Here is a 13,773-nt window from a genome sequence, read left to right on the forward strand (position 1 = left end):
TTCTCCGGAAGGACGCCATGCGTCATGCTAGATTGGTATCGGAGACGCGTTATCGCTCGGCGCGACTTTACGGGTATAACCTTATACTTTACACGTGTACAGGAGAAGGCCCAGCCACCCTTCTCGCGTCGTTCCTGGCCGTCGTTCCGACGGTTCCTTAAAATATGTCCACAAACCGATGTATATTTTACAAGCTAAGGCTGGATCTAGAAACTAGACAAAAGACTCGTAACCTTCATCGGAAATTTATTCCTGCGGCCTTCCCTTATCTCATTCATGTAAAACTCATGCCACTCATAATCAGTATCGTATCGAAGTGTCGTAATAAATATTCCATTTGAAATTTCAGTATTCAGAATTTATTGAATTACAGATATCTTGGAATCACAAATTATGAATAGTAATATTTTGCTAATGGAGACTAATCAATCGATTAGCAAGCAGTTACATTAGCAAAATTATAGATAGACTGTGGATTTTTATGTAGCCATGTAAAGTTTGAAGTAAAAAGATACATGTAATATGCAAAGATATACGGTGTCTACAAAAAATGTCCGCGCAGACTCTTATTTTCTGCTGAAGCGTCTTTTTATCAGATTCTATATTTCATTTTCACACTGCACTTATATGAAAATACTACTAAATGATGCAAAATTTAATATGGATCTGTTTAGTTAGTTTGTACAATATGCTGCAATAAATACAATGTCGTACTTATGTAAATACTTTTTGTAACCACTGTATAAAATATTCAAAGTCCTGTGCTCCTCCATAACATCTATACTAATTAGCGGAACAAATCTCTATCTACATTCTACTCTTTTACCTGTAACCACGAAAATATGAATTTGCATAAATTCAAAACACAAAACTAAGACTATACAACTAAAACTATACAACTACAAAAGACAAAACTAAGTGAAGAAGAATTATCGAGGCAGAAGATTAAGAAATTCCATTAATTATCAAGAAAGTCTAAGGAAATGAAAAAGTTCACGGAACCAGCGAAGAAACGAAATTAATTGTCCATTTGGGAAATCAAGAGTTTCACGAGAACCAGAGGGGAACCGCAAAAGCGATCCTGCAGGGCACAGGAATTCGAGGAACCTGCTTGTAGCCGAGCGAATCGGCGGAATAGCAAAGGGTACCGAAAGGCGTTCTTCCTCCGACTTTGCAAAAGAAGGGACCGCCGCGCCGTCCGGCACGTTTTTCCAAGTCGCGAAGCCGCGGTTTACAAAAGCCGATGTCAGTTCCGCCGATAGAGAGATTCCATTGGTCGCTCTCCGCTGGCGCTGCCGGCCAATATCGACGAGCGACGATCTACCCAATTAGTAACCATCGCGAATTCCCATTAGCCCATGCAAACTATCAGCCAATCTGCCTGCCCCGAGCTCCTTTCCTCTCTCTGCGTACATTCGTCACCGAAAGTGCAGGCCAGCTCCAATCGATTCTTTTATTAGGTATCTTACCATAGAACTTCGATAAATTAAGAAATTTTACAATTTCTACAAAGAATTTGCGAAGATAAAATAACGAAAATTTCTCATATACATAGAATGTCTAGAGAATTATATATTCCGTGATATTCTGTACATCTGATGCTAATTAAGAAACGTCTACATATGTAAATATATAATTCTTTCGAAGATCGTCTTATTTACGTTTTTACTACTATCAATGTTTGAATAAATGATGTATATGCTTATCGATACGTCACAGTCAATCTTCATACTATGCATAAACTGTCTGTACTTTTGTTAACGAGTATACAAGATCGTGCCCGCGACAATCTGCCGAAACACGCCGTTAGGGTATCTTCATATCAAATATCAAGCTTCTATACCAATTCAATGTATACTGTCAAAAAAGTCGTCGTATCATTAAATTCCACATAAAAGAAAAGAGAAGTGGCACATATAATTTCAAGACTTCGTCTTTCGAGGATTTGAAAGGACTTATAGAATTCGATCAGGAAGAGTCACTGTGAAGCAGGCTTAATGCAGTTTGGCCGGCAAAGAAGAGAACTTCTCAGTGTAAGGTTCTCTTCGACGCATCCGTTGGCCTGCTGCCTCGGCAGATTGTTGACCGTGATTGCAATTAGTAACCCGGCGGGGGCCCTGTGTGCCTTGGAAAGGCGCGCCTCCTTCTTTCTCGTCCTCTTTTCTCTTCTAGCTAATACCTTCCTTCTTTCGGCCCTGACCGCCCCCGAACATGTCAACCGGGCAAACGGTGACCGGCAAACGTTCAACGAGGACCAAGAAGACGACTGTAATGGACATTTGTTAAGAGAGAAACGACCGATCGAAATGCTTCGTCCAGGCTGGATTACCCGTCGTCGTCGTTTCTCCCCCCTCGGAGGTAACCAGACATCGAGATACCGAATCTATTCCGCGTAATTACCTGGAAAGACGCCGACTACGCTTTCAGGCCGCGTAACGTCGCTCACGCATGCGGTCGCCGCCGCCGCCGCGGTGAGAAACTCACTGCTTCACCAACACCGGTGTAAGAACTCGTCACATCCGGTCTTGAGGCAGAAAAGTTTTGCGGTGGGGAACTTTCGAAATCGTAATCAGTCGGCCTTGTTTGATGATACGATACTTAAGATAACGTTAAGATCGAGGTTAAAAGTTACGAGGAAAGAAAGTAAATATTTAAGACTATACAGCGGCGTTCGCGAGAAGGGATTATAATCGAAATTAATTTAGAATAGCAGTAAAAATAAATTTCCGATGTTTCCTTTCCTCTGATGCTTTAAAATTGAGATGTAAATATTTTCAATGCGAGTGTCTTTTTAATTTATCTGGTATAACCTGCACGATATGTTGCCTATGGACAGAAATTTTGTTTAGAATTTTAATCGAAAAATCAACGAGAATCAACAAAATAACGAATGGTGCCATTGCCAAATGGTCAAAATACGATCTAGAAAGATCGTTGCGTAGCTGGTTGAACGATCGGATGAGAAATCGATTCGATCTCGATAGGCGTTCGATGGCTCTACCGCATACCGGCCGATGAAATATTGGAACGGCCTTTTATATGCATCGTTCCACGGTAGTTAGCCTCCGTCAGGGCGAACACACGCGTACAACCACGTACCGCAGGTGCACACACGCACCATGCGTAGGCAGCGCTGGTAACGAACAATCAACGGCGCCCGTTACAACCGTGATTTTATGTTCCAATTTGCAAACGCGACGTTAAAGGCCCTCTCGACGTCGGCAACCACCAACAACACACCGCCATCGTCATCGTCGTCATCCAGTCGAGTTCGTCGTTGTCCTTCCAAGATACTTCTCCACCTTCTCATCATTCTCATCCACCTCCTTCTTTTCACTGTGCACGACCGTGAGAAGAGATTACCAGTTGAAGCAGCGTTCTGCCGCGCAAGAAACGTCGTAATGTTCGCGGTGAAAATAATAGCGCGGTGAATTAACGAGTCCGTGGAACGTTCGCGATGTTGATATGGAAACTCGTTTTAAAAGTGGTCCGATTCAGGAGAAGTATGACAAAGGAGGCGTGATCGAGGATATTTTCAGAAAATTATTACGTTACTGCGTAATGTCCGCCGAGGAATTAAAACGTACGAGCTTTTTGTTTGATAAAACAAAATGTACGATATATGATAACGATAATATCATGTAAATATTAATAATACTCGATAAGGACAGACGTCCTTGTAGCAAATATACGTATGTATACCGCTTCGAAGCCCCAATAACCCTACATTTTGTATAATCGAACTGTTTTTCTAGAGGGAACAATCTTACGACGCGTTGAATATTCATCGTAGAGTTGATCGATCTGCCTCGGTCCCATCGTACGTAAAATATCAAGAAAAAAACGAGAAGAACGTGCTGTCGTTCGAACAATAAGATTTCGCGACACGATGGACGCAAATGAACGAGAGTGGATGATCATGAAGGGGACTTAACCATCCCCCTCCTCTCGTTACAGGATATAATTTACATAAACCATAAACATCAGCATCGGACAATAAACGTAAATAATTACCTATATTCTTAAACCGTCGTAATAAATTTCGCGCATCCATCGTTTCGCCGTGACTCGTTCCGCTTGAGCCCGCGCAATGGTTCTGCTCCTCGTCTTCTATCGTTCTCCCTCAACTCCAATAAGACTCCTTCTTTCTCGGTCATCATTGCGTTCTTTACCCCGCACTCCTGTTTTTTTCTTTCTCCCGCTTCGGTAAATTATATTTTTACGAGGCTGGATCGCGCGCTGATTACGACGCGAATGATCGTGCGCTGATTACGACGCGAGTTATCGCTGCCTCTAATGTAACATCCCGCGAACCAATGACTACGAACTCGACAACCAAACTGGATCACGGAAATTGTCTCTTCGAGAGCTGTCTTAACGAATCGTGATAACCAGCCAATAACATTGTCTATACATAACATTTATAAAAATTTAATAAAAGATACAATAAAAGTTTGTAAATTGATCTTGTTAGAAGAACAGATGGGAAATATTAATTTTTAATCGATAGCTAATTAATTCATCTTGTCAATCAGCAAAACGTTGATTGGAAGGCGCAAGGGAGCAGTAAACGAGGCTGAAGAAATGAAATTTAATGGAAACGAATCTTATCTGTTGCTCTCTTCGGATCACGTACATGATCTGGAACGTACATATGACCGAGGATCTAGGAATTCGAGAAAGAAACTTGAAATGTTGCACGACGAGATCTCGCAGGAGGTTCATCTAGATCAAAGGCTCCGTTGACCCCCTGACTGACGAAACCCTGGATTTATACCGACGTTCTCCACTACCTCCTAAACAAACCAGACACGTAAACCTCGAAAGAACTAACGAAGGCACACGGATTTGGTGAACAAGAGATGAGGAATCGCGTGACAAAAAGTTAGAAAGGCATGAAACAATACTTGAATCAACGCCATCGATGAAACTTTTACTAAAAACATTGGATTAAGTGAACAATGCATCGTGAATTATTTTTAAAAATATTCTTCAATTGTTCTTAGTACATCGTATATTTTATGTTCAGGCTCTATAAAGATATCATTATAAGCCCTAGGTAAATATGAGATATGTATACCTATAAAGAGAAAAAATATTTCTTTCTACTATAGAAAACTTATAAAATATAAGAACAAAAAGAATTATAAGGATCGACGATATTTATCGCAGTAGGTAGATTATGTGGGGTTGCTTTTACCAAAGACGTTATCAGTCATTCATAGTACAAGTTAGAGGATTTCAACGGGGAATCCCAATCGTGGTCCATTTGCAATTCGGAATTGTTTTGGAAACTAATTTCTACGTAGAACACAGGGAAAACCGCCACGACGTGTCTGCACGGATACACTGTCGTGTACAGAAGCTTCTGGTAAATTAGATTAGTTCGGATGTTCGTTACAATCGCGTCGAGTTACGTTACTTCGTTACTACGACGGACCACGCGTCAATCTCACCGGGGAGTTCCGTCTCGACTCGCGACGAGTTTCCCAATTTTTACTTATTCCTGGAAGTTATTGCTCGGCAAAAGTTTAGATTGCGATAGAAAAAAAAGGAACACCCTCCATTACAAGTTAAATTGTACGCCTAGTGATCGAATCATGAGAAAAATACGACTAGAGATGTAACGACAAACAAAGATGGAATCAAAACATAAAAATAGTAAAAAATAATAAAAAAATATTCAAGAAACAGCGCATAAGTATAGGATAACTATGGCTTTAAAATTACATAGTTTCCTAATAGAAGAAAAAACAAGATAGATTTATCGATAAAATATCATATTATTATCGAAATTGATATTTCCATGGTTCAGAAATAATTCTAAACATAAGTACCTCATACTAACTGACAGTTTTAAGATCTTGCCATACGACGTAATCAACCTCGGGTATTTGACGAGTGCAAATCAAGTGCTAAACTAATTCCGGTCGCAGAATCGGAAGGGTCCACGGTGTAATCAAACTTCCGAAGGTAGAACTCGACGGAAACCGCGAACACGGAATTCAACATCTATCGTGCACGATTCCTATACACTCCACGTTCTGTATTCGACGGTGTACCAACGAGCTGACAATTACAGATGTTGTTGCAGACTTTTCCCTTTGTACGCGTTATCGGGATAAAACGGAACTTTGATCAAACTCTCGATCGCGAAATAATTGCATCTGTAACAAAGCGGAGGGAAGATCCTGTAATCGATGGTCAGCGATAAAAATTAAATAAAGACATAACCAGTGTCGAGAATGCTTTTATTCTGGACCCCATAGGACAGAGCGTGTTCATGTTCTTGTCTTGTCGTGACTGTGCAGAAGCAGAAAAAAGAAAGGGAAGAAAAAGAGGAGGAAAAGAAAAGGAAAAAAAAGAACGACGGGGAGCAGAGTTCGAGATTCGCGACAGCTCGAAGCGCTTACACGATTTATCTGGCCGGTACCGGCCGCGTTCGATCGTAGCCGACCATTAATCGATTAATCAATTAAGCGGTCGATTAATTATCGAAGAGGTACGCCGGTGTGAAGGTAGGACGGGAGAGGGGAAGACGCCGGTAATTAAATCGTCGCGTCGGGACCAATCGGACGCGCTCGAGGGACCCCGACGAGAGGCCACAAATGATTTTGTCGTAACGACGTGGAGCACCCTGGACCGACCCTGGCCGGCTAATTAAGTCTTAGTCGTATTCGTTTGTTTCTTTTGCTGGATGATCGCGTTCGGGCTAACCGGCTCGAAAGTCACCACTTCAAGGTTGATTCACACGAGGCGACACCCTACGCTCCTTCGTTGGCTACCCGCCGGCCAAGTAGGAGTATACTGGTAGCGTACATTGAAATATTATCGCGCTACGGTATCTCGAGTACGCTCTTGTTCTAGTCGGCCATTTGCATGTTTCTCATTTAACCGCGACGCCGATGGTAGCTTTTTCTTCGTCGCTTCTCGTTTCGCTTTCAACGCGCGCTTCGTTACATGCACCGGCTACGTCAAGTGAAAACGGTACGGGTATGCAATTCAGTACATATTAAGAATTATTTTTATATAAAGGGCAACAGAGCGGAATAAAATAAAACTGTATATACTTAGATGCCTGATAAATTAGGTATGATAAAATATGATAAATATATGTTAAACAAGGCAGAGATGTTTTTTTGATCGGTATTTAAAACTACTTTCCTTAACAAGAATACTAAGAATATTCTTTAACCAATATTAAAAATATGTATCACAAAAATACACATATACAATCGTGTGATTCAAATTTCAAACTACAAATAGGTATATGACATAGCATAAAAGAGTTACTTACCTTTTCGGTAACGTCATCATTTCACCTGTTCACAAGAACCGAGGCAACATCCGTAAGAATATGAGAACCCCTGACAGCGAAGAGTCGGACGAAGAAGGACCAATCGTGACGTTGTACTCGCACTCTGGCTGCTCATATCGTCGGAGTCGACTTTCGCGATAAGTACAACGGAGACGATAATGTGAAAGACCGTCGAAAAATCTGTGTATGTGCACGCGTCTGCCATGGGCGTGGGAACCGCAAATAGCAGCCCTTATCGTTCCATACAAAAGAAGATAGTGATTTTTCTTTTTGCACAGTTTCACGATGATTCCGAAGCGAATCGTGGCAACGACCTTCATCGATGGTAGCCGTGTGATTAGAAAACCGTGAGAGTTCAAATGTTGCGCTGGTTCCATGCTCCCTATTCGATGACAGCGATTGAAGCGCACCTGGATTTCAAAACAGAAAGGACGCATCGATTAACTTGGATACGGGACAGAACGCTATTGTATTCGATCTTATCGAGTCAAGAATTATTTGTGCATCGTGATTTTTACGTATCAACAGGTCGAGCTGTTTGATCATGATTATTCCACAATGAACCATTTGCATTTGTTAAATTTATCTTTCCGAAATCTCCTCCCCAATGATAATTTGAGAACTCGATATTATAATTCATATATTATATCATAATACATATTATATAATGTTGTTATAACATGTTATATATTGTAATATGTTATAACATGTTATAATAATTCATGACAAAATAATCAGATATATAATGAACACTTGTAAAAGACTTTTATGAATATATTATGTTATGCAAAACGTTTTGAAATTTCATTAGTATTGTAATAAAAACCGACTGTAATTATATATATGTTATAGCACAAATATACATATATTTTACAGAGATCATAAAGTATTTAAATAATCCATCATTATATACACTAATATTGTATTAAATATATATATGTTTGCAATAGATGTCATGTAACTTATATACCGTAACGTATATCGTTGTCGTATTCTATTACAATGCTATTGAAATTATAAAATGTTTTTATAACATATACAATATATATGTAAAATTTTTCAAAGTGTTCAAATACCTTTGTGAGCCACCACATAACATTACCGTAAAAAATAAGACATACCTTTTAAGTCGATACGTCGATAAGGTTATGGCTAACCTATCTTTTAATAACAATTCCGTACAAGAAGTCGCCTTGACCATCTGGTGTCTGCGATCTTTCTACCGGTCGTTCTAAACCACGACTCGCTGCTCCAAACCGAAGAACGATCGTAAAGACGCGTTCGCAGCCCGAGGGTCTGTGATGAATTTCTCGCGAAATGTCTGACATTAAACCACGACGAAGTTCAGCGCCCAGGGCGCGTGCCGTGTAGCGCGTATATTTGTAATTCTAATGGCGAACCTGCTCGCGGAGAGACTGGAGAAAGCGAGTGTTGTACGCTTCGTAATAGTCGCCGTGGAATTCGGGGCTCAGGGCTCCGGGCCTTCTGAAGAGAAGCACATTCAAAATATGTTATACAGATACCGTACGCAACCGAAAGGAACGTTCAAAATGTCCACACCTACCCCTCATTCGAAAATTCGCCTTAAAGGTAAGCAAAAGCTCTTCATCGGTCACTCATTTTTCAGAATCACGCTACAAAGTTGGTTTTATGACTTTGTAATACTCGTGTAATGTAAATATAACATAGTTGTTAACAGCTCATTTAATACGCGTATATTATTATAAACGATCAATTTTGACGAACACGTGTTACATGATAAGATAATTGATTATACTCGGGATACAGTGGTCTCATTGCATGATAAGAACTATTATGCATTCATATCACGGAAAACGTAATCAACGGTCTGCAACCTAACAGGATCGAACCAAGTGTAAAGTAGAGGATTTTCATGTAAACGTTCAGACTAACACATTCGCGTTCGAAAATGAAGTCGATGTTGCACGAAGTTGGCCGAATCATATCCTGTATACTGTATACTACTTTACGATCTTGACACTCGTACGGCTGTTGATGGCTCACTCTAGATATGATTTAGTAGATTAGACTAATGTGTAATCCAATTCATAAAATCTGATGAAATGTACAAGCATAAGAAAAACATTTTATAATTACAATCAAGCGTGGAATAAGGAGAGGCTAGTGGGAGGAATGCTATTGTAGGACGAGTCCCGAGACTCTTCTTATTTATGCGTTACGTATAACTCGTTTATATTAAGAAAAATAAAAACAACTCTTTTAAAAATGCATTTTGTCTTTCAAACAATTTTAAATATAACTTATTACAAAATAAATTTCATTTCACATTTATGTAAATTTATTTCATCTTATCATTCACCTATCTTTCTATGGATGGCGCCACTATGTCAATAGATCACAATACACGAATCTCTAAAGAAACCTAGCATCGATCATTCGCGAAAGTATTTTAGCGACGGTCGTACAAGAGTTACATTCGGTTTACCAAGCATCGTATTTGCTCGTGGCATATTTCCCGTACTTACCGAAGATCTTTAACACCAGAACATCTTCAATTTTGATGAGAAAAATCGTGGTTTAAGTCGTTGATAAATAAAAGATTGCGCTGTATTCAGCGAGCGGTTGGCCCCCGAGGTTCCCATAAGTGGGACAACTTTACGCAAGTTTTTATATCCTGGGGATTGTCACGGGGCTGGCCCCTTTCTCCCGTTCCCCGTGCACGCATCTTCCTTTAGGCCAGTCATTGATATACGCCGACCGTAAAAGCGCAGTGCCGCTCGCTTGATAATGCGAAAGAGAAAAGACGGAGGAAGAAGGGCGAGAAAAGGGCGACGAAGGAGACGAAGACAACACGCGCGATGGTTACAGGGAACGTAGAAGCGACGACATAAATAAGGGTCGTTGGTACGTGCGCGGATATAACTGTTTCCCAAGTGTATAAGTGTGTAAGCTTTCGTGTAACCCTGTTCCTTCTGTGTCCATGAGTGGTTTCATCGCGCGCTGAGAACGGCCAGAGGCGCCTTTAACGTTGTTAAAGATAATGCTTGCTGTTCGTTGCTACTCTTTCTTTTCCTGTTCCTATGTAAGTATACTTATATTTCCTTTATACAACGAAACGCAACTTTCAAATCGTTAAGCTCAACGCCTTAAAACTTATTCTTTCTCTGCCTATGAATGAATACGATAAGGTTATATAGAATCGTACACTTTATCATTTTTATGACTGAAAATATAACAAAAATATGTTGAATATATCTATTTCTACATAGAAATATATGATTCTATATATTTCTTGCTTTTTAAACCTAAGACGATGCACATGAGTATAGGATCTCATAATACAGGATTCAATTCAATTCACTTCTGCTAGAGGTCCAATAAAATATTAAAGTATTGTTGAGAGCAATCTAGTTATCTTTGTATTTACAGCAGTATGAGGTTGATGTTTGAAATTAGTACTTTCGCGAGTGGAGCGTATACATTTTATGTTATTTAATATGCAAGCGGCGTAAAGTACTTAGAACTGATGTTGATGAAACATTTTCGTAATTGAATATTTAATTAAACGACTTGAATGCATGATAAAGTAGATAGGAAGCACCTCGCGTAGAATGGTAAATGATCAAAGTCAGTAACGTTCTTTGATGGGTCTGTGAAGTCTCGTAAAACCGCAATTTATTCGATTTCTCGGTGACAACTAGCATTCGGTAGGCACGGTTGAGAATTAAAAGATTATTAATTGTATATATCGGGAGATACTCCGTAGGGGGTTCAAAAGAGGAAACATGTAGAGGATAACGAACGTCAAGTTAGATTATCGTCTCCCGTGGATTTTCATCCGATCGGCTTCTTATCGCGCTGACGATCGCTGTAATCTTACGAGTTTTTACTTCAGCTCCCACGGACGAATCCGAGCATGAAGCTGCGAATTCTATGGAAGTCCACGGGTGGCACTACTATCTCTTTATCTTTTTTTCTTTCCTCCAGAACCTTAATGAGAAACAACGTATTGACCGATCGCAAATGTTTAATACTAGTAAACAGCTACGATCAGCCTGTGGAAACTTTCAAATTTTGTTGAATTCTTCCATTTTAGTTTCGCCAAAAATATAACGAACCATTATTTCGAGTTAGTATCGGATTACAATTCGAATTTTTTAAACCATTGAATTAAATCTGTGAATATTTTGCATTGGCTTATTTTACGGATTTGTTAAAGATTTTATTTCATTCCTTGATTTTATCAAAGTTTAGAAATCTTTCTTTCATTTCTGCATTCTACAAAACATTCAGATAAACAAATAATTTGATTATTCTGGTAAAAGTATCGCTTGATTACACATAACGATAACAGACGTTCAGATATAACATACATATTTATAATTAGTTTATTTCTATATTAAATCAGTATTAATCATAGTTGTGTTGCCATCTAGTGGCAACAGCTGCAGTTTGTTACCGAAGAGTCGAAAGAAATCAACGCCGTTTTATTCTGATAATTATACTCTTGCGACGCACATAACTGATAAAGCATGTATGTTCAAATAAACTTTACAAAATGCATAAACTTTATGTACACATAGGTTTCAAAATAATGTTCTCCTTAAAACTAGTATATATTTTTGGATTTTACTCGTTCAAATCTATCTTATGTAACAAGAAAATTACAAATTCTCCGAATTACGTGTGCCTCGAAACGAAGTTTAATTTTTAATTTTTAAAATAAAGATCAAAATCATCTATTTTTGCACTGCATAGTAGGAAAACAGTGCACTGTGGAGGCATAAAATATTAGAAATATACAGCAAGTTACTATTATCAATGAATGATAAAGATAGAACGTTGGATACCATTCCATTGAGTAAGAATATTCATCTGTGCCATTACCAATAACTAAGAACGTGATATTACCGACAGAGTAATATAGAGATACAGAAGACTAGAGATACAAAATAGACGTGATATCACCGAAGAGTTACAGGATAGACATAACATTCATTGGCTTTTTCATTTTGCCACAATGATCTGGAACTCATATATCTTCACCGACAAAGACGACACATCGACCTAGAAAAAAGACTAAGTGCGTTTGCTACGGTGAACGTAGGAAATATCACGAACGAGCACAATGAGGATACAGTTATTCAATGCTCTAATCATGCTAGAATCCTATTTATCCTGAATCGATGACGTTAGAAATGACACTAAAATGGAAAAGGGCTTTAAAGTTTTCTGTACCAACAATTAACTTTTAAAATATGTAGTAGTATTTTAAATAATATCTCTATCTGTACTTTAAGTCTAATATGCGAGCATTAAAAGAAATGTTAATAAAGTATGTACCTAATTGATTGTCAAAAACATTATAGAAATGAAAATATTTATACGTCCAGCGAGTGTTTCAGTTCGTTACTAGATGGCGCTCCCTTGCTCTTTAAAAAGTCGAGAAATACATTCAGTAACTCTTTTAGCAACTCAAGAAATTATATTTTGTAACAATTCTCAACATTTAGATAATTTAGAAGAGAAGTTGTGGATGACAGTAAGTTAGTTTTTATAATTTTTGAAGGATAACATAAAATTATATCTTTTACTATCAATCACTTGTACCTATAGATTTATAACATTATTCACGAAATATTTCCTTAAAGTACTCGTTTTCCACGTTTATACTTGATATATTTATTTATCATATTTTAATGTCATCGATATGTCATAATTAAATTGAAGAATATATTAAATTATAGAAGAACAAAAGATAAAAAGATATACGATAAATTTGTTCCATTAGATCGAATAAACGAAAATGATTTCATCGGGAAATACGGTTTGTGCATAATAATAAGATAGGGCGTTCTAGAAATAAACTGTTGCTTAATAAACAATATCTGGCATAATGTTGAAACGAACATTTCGAGCAAAGTCAACGTACACGAGCTTTCACCAGATCAGCCTGTAGCCCCCGGCTATAATTCTCGTTTTCTCTTCTTCCAACTACGATTCGCTTTTGCTCTCTTTTTCCAGTAGCCTCTCGGTCGCTCCCGTTTCATTCCTTTTCTCGCGTACTTTTCACCCGCCATTTAGGTAAATTTCGTACGTTTCCTGTCGTCCAGAATTCGCTACTGTCGCCGTTTAAAGCGTCTGTCGTCATGGGAAGGTATTTGATGTTGTAATCGAACGCTTAGGCATACTATTGTTTTCTGGCTCACGTTTCAACCGTACTCTGATTACTACCATTTATATAATTTCTAGCCTGACCAAGATAGTTTGAAACTTGACCTTAAACTCACTGACTTCCGAAAAAAATCAATTCTTTATCAAAACATTATAATTAATCGTTAAATTTAATTAAAACTTAGAGAAAGTGATTAAAATGTTAAGCAATTCTCCAAGAAAAATTTGCAAATTAAAAACTACAGTGGAAGAGGAAGATACGAGAAGATAAAAGAAATAATTAAAAGCAAATGAAACAA

Source organism: Bombus vancouverensis, chromosome 1 (assembly GCF_051014615.1).
Source record: "Bombus vancouverensis nearcticus chromosome 1, iyBomVanc1_principal, whole genome shotgun sequence".
NCBI lineage: Eukaryota > Metazoa > Arthropoda > Insecta > Hymenoptera > Apidae > Bombus > Bombus vancouverensis.